Here is a 10531-nt window from a genome sequence, read left to right as displayed (position 1 = left end):
GTTTTAAAGATTTATAAAATAATTTTGAAAATATTTTTAAAGGAATTTTGAAATTAAGTTTTAAAGATTTATAAAATAATTTTTAAGAGATTTTTTAAAGGAATTTTGAAATTAAGTTTTTAAAAGATTTTTAAAATAATTATGAAATTAAGTTTTGAAATGATTTTAAAAGATTTTTCAAATAATTTTGAATTTAAGTTTTAAAATATTTTTGAAATAATTTTGAAATAATTTTGAAATTAAGTTTTGAAATGATTTTAAAAGATTTTTTAAATAATTTTGAAATTAAGTTTTAAAAGATTTTTGAAATAATTTTGAAATAAAGTTTTGAAATGATTTTAAAATATTTTTCAAATAATTTTGAATTTAAGTTTTAAAAGATTTTTGAAATAATTTTGAATTTAAGTTTTGAAATTATTTTAAAAGATTTTTCAAATAATTTTGAAATTAAGTTTTAAAAGTTTTTTGAAATAATTTTGAAATTAAGTTTTGAATATTTTTAAAATAATTTTGAAAAGATTTTTAAAAGAATTTAAAGTTTTTTAAAATAATTTTGAAAAGATTTTTACAAGAATTTTGAAATTAAGTTTTAAAGATTTAAAATAATTTTGAAAAGATTTTTAAAAGAATTTAAAGATTTTTAAAATAATTTTGAAAAGATTTTTAAATGAATTTAAAGATTTTTAAAGGAATTTTGAAATTAAGTTTTTAAAAGTTTTTTCTAAAATAATTTTGAAAATATTTTTAAAGGAATTTTGAAATTAAGTTTTTTAAAATAATTTTGAAAATAAGTTTTAAATATTTTTAAAATAATTTTGAAAAGATTTTAAAAAGAATTTAAAGATTTTTAAAATAATTTTGAAATTAAGTTTTAAAGATTTATAAAATAATTTTGTAAAGATTTTAAAAAGTATTTTGAAATTAAGTTTTAAAGATTTTTAAAATAATTTTTAAAAGATTTTTAAAGGAATTTTGAAATTAAGTTTTAAAGATTTATAAAATAATTTTTAAGAGATTTTTTAAAGGAATTTTGAAATTAAGTTTTTAAAAGATTTAAGAGAGTTTTTGAAAGGGTTTTTAAAATAAGTTTTTAAAATTGATTAATTGATTATAGAATTTGAATTAATTATAGTTATGAGTTTAATTTTGAATTTCAATTTTGAATTCCTTGGTCATCTCACCCGATCTAAATTTTCAATCAGGGAATCCTATAATTTTTGTGAGATGAATTGAGGTTCAATTTAAGGGTTTGGTTTAACTTTGTGTTAGATTCAGGTTTAGCTTTGAGTTCAACAAGTAAGCATTCTTTGGATAAACTTCTGGACTATGGTGAGTCACAAGGAACTCATTAAAGTAACCATGCCTTCGAGGTTTTCCAAATAGTCCTACCCATTGAACTTAATACTAAACCTTGGTCTAACTGGTTAGGATCCATTTAAGGGTAGCTTCGGTCAGTTCCACTTGGCCAAATGCACCAGGTCGAAACCATATCTTCCTAGACATGCGATGCCCAAGCTTCCCTAATGTACTATCATCTAAAAACTTCACCAGTACTATGAGTCAAGTTAAACCTAGTCCATTTTAATCTATCCTTAATTACCCTACCGAGTAGTCTACTCTTGTTTTACCCATTTCGGGTAGATTAAGTTCGGTTACCCAGTCGGGTAGTTTAATTGGGGGTGCCAGCTATTCTGGATCCTCCATCTATATTTTATTTGATTTGAATTCAAATTATTTTGAATTTTTAATTTAATTTCAAATTTTTAATTTAATTTCAAATTTTTAATTGAGTTTTTAATTTAATTTCGAATTTCTAATTTGATTTTGAATTTTGAATTTTGAATTTTGAATTTTGAATTTTGAATTTTGAATTTATAATTTAATTTTGAATTTTTAATTTGATTTTGAATTTTGAATTTCGTTTTATTAAGATCGTTTTTCTTTTTGCTCCTCTTGGATCATAGCCTCGATATGGTCTATCGAGGTAGTATATTTGATCCTTCGGGATCCAGTATTGACCAAGTCCAACTTGATTGACCAATTTGGACTTGGGGACCCATGCTTGGACTGATTTACTATTTGGTTTGTTTATTAAAGATAAATAAGATTTATATTTCTTTTTGGTTTTATATCCTAGCCCAGTTTTATTGTAGACGACTCTTTGTGACCCAAGAATTAGGTCGAGATTCTTGGATCCTAAAGAAAACCGTTCTAATGTTAACTTTAAATCCTTGATCTGATTTTTCAGACTGGAATTTTCTTCCTCAAGTTTTTGGACCTGAGTTGAATCTCCAGTTTGAACTGGGTCAGGCAAGAATTTGGAGTTAGTCACTTCTTTAAGGACTGCTATTTCCTTTAGAAGTGACTTTAGTTTAAGGTTTGATTTAGCTAATTTGCGAAGTAAATAATTAACTAAGTTATTAAGTCTAGGAATACTTACAGAGGGATCGGGCCCTTCGGAAACGGATACGGATCCGTGGCTTCACTCGGACTCGGCTTCCGACTCGCTCTCGCTCTCGGATAGGTTGATCTGGTCCCGGGCCATCAGCATAAGTAAACTTGTTTGATCGAGTTCGTCGTCGGTGTCCTCTTCTGAGGATTCGTCCCAAGTTGCTTTTGTTGGGACCGAAAAGTAGCTAGAGGGGGGGGGGGGTGAATAGCTCTTCGCGTCCTCGTCGTCGGCGTTGCTAGTTTCTTCAGAGATATACAGCGGAAATATAAGAAACAAAAGCATACAACGCTAACAAGGATGGTTTACTTGGTATCCACCTCACAAGAGGTGACTAGTCCAAGGATCCACACCTACTCACGCACCCTCCACTATGAATAACACTCCTTTATGGTAACTACCAAAGGGGAGAAGCCCTACAACACTCTCAATACAAGAAGAAGAAAGGGAAATACAAGATAAGCAAAAGCTTACAAGATGTGCAATAAAAACCCTAACCCTAACTTCTTCTTCTTGCTTTTGATCCGCCTCTTGACTTGGGAAACCTCCAAGAACCTTCAAGAACTGGCGATCTGAGCTTGAGAGAAGTGTGGAGAAGTCACTGTGTTGATCTAAGATGAAATCGTGAAGTAATGCCGAAGGAAATGAACGCCTGCGACTTAAATCGACGCTAACGGTCGAATCCCGATCGATTGGAATGCTCCCAATCGATCGGGGAGGCTTTGGATCGATCCACGGATCGATCCAGAGCGCCTCTGTGCTCTGGAAAAACACCTGGATCGATCCACAGATCGATCCAGCGCTTATCGTGTGAAGCAGCAGTGTCCCAATCGATCCACTGATCGATTGAGACCTCTGGATCGATCCACTGATCGATCCACAGGCTTTCTGTGCGCTGGGAAACTGCCTGGATCGATCCACTGATCGATCCACTGATCAATCCACTGATTGATCCACTGATTGATCCAGCTCTTGGTTTTTACCCAAAACCAACATTCGGTCAACCTTAACCTGTTGGTACGTCATGCCTAGCATCTAGTCACTTCCTTGACCTGCTAGGACTCCCTCACCAAGTGTCCGGTCAATCCCTTTGACCTACTTGGACTTTTCTCCTCTTGCCAAGTATCCTGTCAAATCCTTTGACCTACTTGGACTTTCCTTCATCATGCCAAGTATCCGGTCACTCCCTTGACCTACTTGGACTTTCACCAGATGTCTGGTCAATCTTGACCCATCTGGATTTCCCCGTGCCTGGCTTCACTCACCAGGACTTCCAATCTGCCTAGCTTCACTCACTAGGACTTCTCTTCTGCCTGACTTCACTCACCAGGTCTTTCACCTAGCTTCACTCACTAGGATTTTCACCTGGCTTCACTCACCAGGATTTTCTTCTGCCTGGTTTCACTCACCAGGACTTCCAATATACCTAGCTTCACTCACTAGGACTTCTCTTCTGCCTGGCTTCACTCACCAGGTCTTTCACCTAGCTTCACTCACTAGGATTTTCACCTGGCTTCACTCACCAGGATTTTCTTCTGCCTGGCTTCACTCACCAGGACTTTCACCTAGCTTCACTCACTAGGATTTTCACCTGGCTTCACTCACCAGGATTTTCTTCTGCCTGACTTCACTCACCAGGACTTTCACCTAGCTTCACTTACTAGGATTTTCCTCACTGCCTAGCTTCACTCACTAGGTCTTTCCTTCTGCCTAACATCCCAGTTAGGACTTCCCAGTCAAGTATCCGGTCATCCTTGACCTACTTGACTCTTCTTCAATCAACCTTGCATTGTCAAACATCGAAACCCAAACCAAGACTCAAGCTTGGTCAACCAGGTCAACCTTGACCTGAGGGATGTTGCACCAACAGCTTTCAGCACCTTCTTCTTCCTCTGCTTCTTTGCGTCCTTCTTGTTGAAGCCTTTCTTCTTTTTGTAGAGCTTCTTCACGAGATTCACGAGCTCGGTTGTCAGTTCGTCTTCTTCATCTTCTGAGTCGGGTTCATTTTCCGACTCCGGTTCAGTTCTTCGCCGTGATCTCGGATCGCGGGTTCGATTGGTACCTACAACCAAAGCAATACCCTTCTCGGTTGGCTGTGCATTAGTCTGTTCATGAAGTTCAAATTCACTAAATAATTCATCTAACTTTAAAGAAGACAAATCCTTGGAGACTTTGTAGGCATCTACCATTGATGCCCACAATGTACTCCTTGGAAACGAGTTAAGAGCGTACCTTATTATATCCCTATTTTCTACCTTCTGTCCGATTCCGTGAAGGGAGTTAAGGATGTCTTGAATTCACGCGTGTAGCTGGCTTGCCGTCTCATTTTCCTGTATTTCTAAGTTATACAATTTATTGAATAGTAAATCACGCTTACTTACTTTGGTATCGGAGGTCCCTTCGTGAAGCTCGATCAGCTTCTCCCATAGCTCCTTGGCGCTTGAGAATGGACCGACGCGGTTTAGCTCCTCCTTTGTTAGTCCGCACTGGAGGGTACAAGTTGCTCTGGCGTTTGCCTCCACCTTCTTGATTAATGCAGGTTCCCAATCTTCGCAGGGTGTAGGATTGTCGTCTTTATCTGTTGGCAGATCCAAACCAGTCTTGATGATCATCCAGGTTTCGAACTGGATCTTCAAGAAGTTCTCATTCTGCCCTTCCAGTAACCAAAGTCCTCTCCGGTGAAGAGCGGGGGACGGACAGTGCTATAACCCTCTTGTTGGGCCATTTTAGATTAACTACGAAGAAAATAAATGACAAGAAAATTCCAGGACTTGGTCCTGGATTAATAGTGCGGGAAGTATTTAAAAATAGAACACGAACTCGGGTGGTGTTGCACCAACCTCGAGCAAAAACCGATTCGAGAAAAGAATTAGAATATAGCTATAAAGCTAAATTCTAATTGACTCCGAAAATCTGAAACTACCACGAAAAATTGTTTTGAATGGTGGTTGCACCAATTCAAAATGACCCCGCTCTGATACCAACTGTTGGATCGAGAAGCGCTAGAGGGGGGGGGGGGGTGAATAGCGCTTGTGGCTATTTCCGTTTTATCGATTATCGGAATCGTAAATTAAGAGCAAATGCAGCGGAAATGAAATAAATGCAAAGAAGGAACACAACGATTTACTTCGTTCGGAGCCTAGATCGACTCCTACTCGAAGGCCCGCGATCCTTGATCGCTTTCGGTGGGCAACAACTATAAGCACGATTATTACAAATTAAGTATTACAATAAGTGCAATAAATAAATCTATACCAACGACGGAAAATGAAATCTCGGAGCTCTGGGTCGTCGGGCACGAGTAGGAGCACTTCGAAGCGTCTTTTGGAGCAGCACGTGAATGAGAGAAGGCTTAGAATTGTTGATTGGAGGTGCTGCTCGAAACCTGCTTTTAAAGCATGCTGGAGACGCCTCCAAGCTCGTCCGAGGTGCCTCCAGTTCGCCCAAGTTGCATGCGTGGATCAGTGACGAACTGGTCGAAACCTATCTGCTAGAGGGCGCCTTCATGAGTCTTCAAGGCGCCTTCCAAGGTGCCTCCATAACCCTCCGAGGCGCCTTCAGCCCTGTTTCACGGCCAGCTCAGCTTTTGCACCCGAGGCGCCTCGGACACTGTTCATCCGAGGGAAGACTTCATTATTTTGTACCTGCAAGACATGTTAGTCCCAAACAATATCCTGCAACACAAAGTTAGCACATAAAGCAATAAATAAAGTAACAAAATATTATCGATAGTCATCAGACTATCCGGGTCTGACTTCGGATTTCCGACCGAAAATCCTAAGTCGACCCGACGCCTACTGTTCCCTTAGCGGGGAACGCGTCCTCACCTACTCCCCTCAGGAGAGATTACCTGATGCCAGTGCGATCCTCTAGATCGACTGGACTTTTGCTTGGCGCTTGATGCTCCCGGACTTTCTGCTAGACTTCCGCTTCCCGGCTGGTCCAGTCTTTCACCTGGTTCGCGACATCAGGACTTTCCACTTAGGGTTACCATCCCCTAGGAGTTTTGCCTGAAGCACTCAACCCACCAAGACTTTCCGTATAGGGTTACCACCCCCTATGACCTAGGGTTACCACCCCCTAGGGTTTTCCTCCACCTAGGGTTATCGTCCCCTAGGACCTAAGGTTACCACCCCTTAGGATTTTCACCTGCCTAACCGCAGTTAGGACTTTCCTGAAACACTCAGTCAAGCATGCTAGATCACAAACCAACTTAACCTTGAATCCTTTGTCATTATCAAAACTAAGGTTCATTTGTCGGATGCTTCCTGCACCAACATCTTGGACCATTGATTCATGGTTAATTGTCTCATAAACTTCTGGTAAGGCATGAAGCTCATCTCTCATGGTATCATGAGATTGTACGATCAACTTTTCTCCATAGAAATTCTAAATATGATAATCTTGTAAAATACTGTTTATCATCAAATGTTCATATATTGTCTCATAGTCATGATTCAATGAGTTGATGCATTTACGACAAGGACATGGTTTCGTCACTTCATTAGTCGTGTTAGCAAATGCATAACGTAAAAAATTTTGAATTTCAACCTGATACTCCAGACTACCACGGGGAGAATCTATCCATGCCTTCATTATTTGAACCTATTCAATTATTTACAAAATTTAAGAATTTATTTGACTAGAAAGAATTCATGAAGAAATTAATATAATAAATAACTTTGTTAATTTTTAAATGAAATGCATATGTTATGGATGCCCTATTCATAATTTCAATCACCATATATCCTGTACAGTTGTTCTATTTCTTACATCTACTTAAATATTCTATCATATCCTTGTAGTTTGTAGTACAATTATTATCATTTACAATATCCAAACACCATGATTTATACATAATTATTTTAATTAGCAACTGTTTAGAACAGAGGGCACTACCTTAATATAAAGCATGTATACCTTTATTTAAGCATTAGAACTCACTCTAGTATAAAATCACTTTGGAAGATGTTTACATGACTAAGCATGAGTCAGTCTATCAACTCATTCAAGTTTCATACACATTCACTATTTAAAGTGTAATATAAATCATTCACAATCAATTTCACTATTGTACAGTCCTAAAACACTAAAACGGTACAACATAGGTATGCGAAGAAATAAAAATTTCAAACACTTCTTTTAGTCATTTAAACAAACATATTAGATACAAATGTTTATATTTATTTTGAACATGTACTGAAATCATTTATATAAAAAATTTAATAATATAAAGCATCAACAATTACAATACGTGCCAAAACTCTAAAGATATCTATCAACCTCACTCCCAATTAATCTAACAATGGGACACAATAAAATCAAAAAAATCGGTAGATGAAGGGAAATCGATTTGAATATCATCTCAAGTTTTTCGAAATAAAATAATTGATCTAAAAAATAAGTTGAGAAATTATCTAAAAATTAGAAAAACAATTTCTTCTTACAATGGACTTGGTGGTCGACCGATTGAAGCAATAAAATAGGTGAGTTGTTAATGTCTAAATGAGCGTGAACTCTTCTATTTATATTTGCTTAAAATAAAACCTATTACTTTTAGGAGTGGTTTCAACTGCTTCAAAAGGAGTCTTTTAGAAGCAGAATGTAAAACCACATCTAAATGTACTAAATAGAAGCGATATATCATAACCGCTTCTACGGAAGATCTATCGCAGTGGAAAGTACGTAACCGCTTCTAAACCTTTACTCATTCGATGCAATTATTCAAACGCTTCAAAAAGATCGATTCAAAAACACCTATTTTTTTGTAGTGCGTTTCCGAGGGACGAGAAGCCGGAGCAAAAGTTGGGTTCAGGTGAACCCTATTCAAGATCACAGAAATCACCCAAACGAGCGGAAGACCCAGACTGATGCGAGCGGAACTGAAGCAGGAGTCCGAGACCAAAAATCAGCAAAGAGATGATTTTTGGCCTTTGGGCACTCGGACCAGTCCGGGGAGCCAGGACCAGTTCGGGGCGCCCGGAGCAGGTCGGGGAGCCAGGACCAGTCCGGGGAGCCAGGACCAGTTCGGGGCGCCCGGAGCAGGTCGGGGAGCCAGGACCAGTCCGGGGCACCCGAAACCCAATTTTTATCCAGTTCAACGTTGCATTTGAACATTGCATTGGTTATAGATTTCTATCTCATTTCAGGTGCTTGGAACCCTTCCAGTCGCCCCGAGCAAGACTATATAAACAGCCTTGCTCCCAAAAACTAAGGAGAACAACTGAATAGTCTGAAACAACACTTGTACACTTCCTAGTTCTTATCTAGCTTTGTTTTATGAGATTTGCATGTTGTAAGAGTCTTCTCTGTCTGAAGGAAAAATTAGTGCGCTTTAACTTCCTTGGATTAACAATCTCCCTAGTTGTAACCAAGTAAAATTTCGGTGTCTCTTTCTTTTTAGTTTCTTCTTTATTCTTACTTATGCAAGTGTTCTTTTAATCAAGCCATAAATCCGAGAAAGGTCTTTCTGTTTGTTTAATTTGTGCATGGGCTATCCCCCCCCTCTAGCCAGCCGCCAACGGTCCTAATAAGTGGTATCAGAGCGGGTTCACTTCAGGAGGACTAACCGTCGAACGAAGCACACGAGATGGTCGGATCGAGCATCCATCCACCGAAGTTCGAGGGGGAATTCGTGAGCTGGAAAAAGAAAATAGAGGTATTCTTTAAAATTGATTTTAAATTGCTTTTAATAATGAAATTCGATTTTGTAGCACCTGAAGGTAAGGAAGAATACCAGTGGACGAAGAAGGAACAGGCCGACTTCGTGGCAAACGACAAAGCAGAGTTTCATCTGTTGAGCGTCCTACCGCCACAAGAAGTCAACCGGATCGACGCTTACAACTAAGCAAACGAGGTTTGGGAGAAGTTCTTTGAGCTACACGAAGGGACACCCGAAGCCAATCTCGTGAGACGGGATCTGCTAAAAAACCAGCTAAGTAACATAAAATTGGAAGCAGAAGAAACCGTTGCACATCTTCACTTGAGAATGAAAGAACTAATCACCGGACTCACGAATCTCGGAGAAAAGGTAAGCGACCGAGATTTGTTAAGGTACGCACTTAATGCATTTCTAGAACTACCGAGTGGGCATCATTAATTGGTGCTTACGATATATCTAAAGATTTAGAATCTGTCACCTTAGAAGAAATGTTTTCAACATTTGATATCTATGAAACGAAATGTGCAAATTCAAAGAAGGAGCCGAAGCACAATATTGCCCTCAGGGCGAAGATGGATGAACTAGATTCAGAATCCTCTCTCGATAACGAAGAAACGACATTGATGGTAAATCAATTTAAAAAGTTATTCAAATCTATAAAATCTAACCATCTACAGGGTAGAAGAGAAGAAAAATCAGATGCTACCACTGTAATGAAGAAGGATACATTAAAGACAACTGTCCTAAATTGAAGAACAAGGGCAAGGGCAAGAACAAGAAGCTCGTCCAAACAAACAAGCACAAAAACCTGAAGGCAATGTGGGACAAAACGTCGTCTGAATCAGAAATTGAGGCTTTCTCTTGACTTGTGTTAATCGCAAGCCATCAAGTAGATGAACATGAAGCAAGCTCGTCCAAAATGAGTATTGAGAGCATCGATGAAGGAGATCTACATTGGAAGAAAGCAGCAGTTCAGGGGGAGCTACGGATAATGGGATCGACAAGGTAAGTCAGGTACGATCTCTTCCTCCCGAAAAATTATTCAAGTTTGTTAAATTACTATCGAAAAACTGTTGCATGTTGGAAAAAGAAAACAATGAATTGAAATTGATTTTAGAAAAATCTTATTCAGTATAAGATTTTGATAAATTAAAATTAGAAATGATAAATTAAAAATACAAGTAGAAGACTTGACAAAACGAGCATGCCTAAATGTTTAAACCCAAAATTATAATAGACTAAGCTGACATTTTAGATTTCATAAGGGCTAAATCAGAAAACTATCTAGAAAATATGTTCCAAAAGAAATTTCTGATTAATCCAATTGGTAGGAACCTATATTGGGTTCCAAAAAACCTGTATAAATTAAGTTTAAATTGAACTTAGGGCTTTCAGAGAGTAGATTAAATGTTTGATTTCCT

This window comes from Zingiber officinale, chromosome 9A (genome assembly GCF_018446385.1).
Source record: "Zingiber officinale cultivar Zhangliang chromosome 9A, Zo_v1.1, whole genome shotgun sequence".
Lineage (NCBI taxonomy): Eukaryota > Viridiplantae > Streptophyta > Magnoliopsida > Zingiberales > Zingiberaceae > Zingiber > Zingiber officinale.
The sequence above is the reverse complement of the archived record's forward strand: the minus strand, read 5'-3'. Positions refer to the sequence as shown.